We start from the raw sequence: 352 nt of genomic DNA, 5'->3' as shown, positions 1-352 counted from the left end.
TTGATTGGAAGCATCCCTGCTGCTCTGGGATTCCTTGGGGTTGGTTTTTTTTTTTTTTGGGGGTGGGGGGGATAGACAGATGCTCTGTTCATGTATACATGGAGGGAGGGGGGGGCGGGGAAGGCTTTACACGTTGTAGGGTGTAAAATGCTTATACATCTCTCAAACTAGTTGGAGGTCTGTCAGAAAAAAATACCTTCATCTTTCCTTTGGAGTACAATAGCGACGTGGGCTTCAGAGGGATGGGGTCGGGTTGCTCCGGTGAGCAGCAGTCGGGCTCAGCTGCAGGCACGACTTCGCAGATTAAAGGGAATCTTTGCCCAACATGAAAATCTTTGCCATTTTGGCAATA

The sequence above is a fragment of the Pygoscelis adeliae genome, unplaced genomic scaffold (genome assembly GCF_000699105.1).
Source record: "Pygoscelis adeliae isolate BGI_AS28 unplaced genomic scaffold, ASM69910v1 Scaffold412, whole genome shotgun sequence".
Classification (NCBI taxonomy): domain Eukaryota; kingdom Metazoa; phylum Chordata; class Aves; order Sphenisciformes; family Spheniscidae; genus Pygoscelis; species Pygoscelis adeliae.
Note: the sequence above shows the minus strand (reverse complement) of the source record.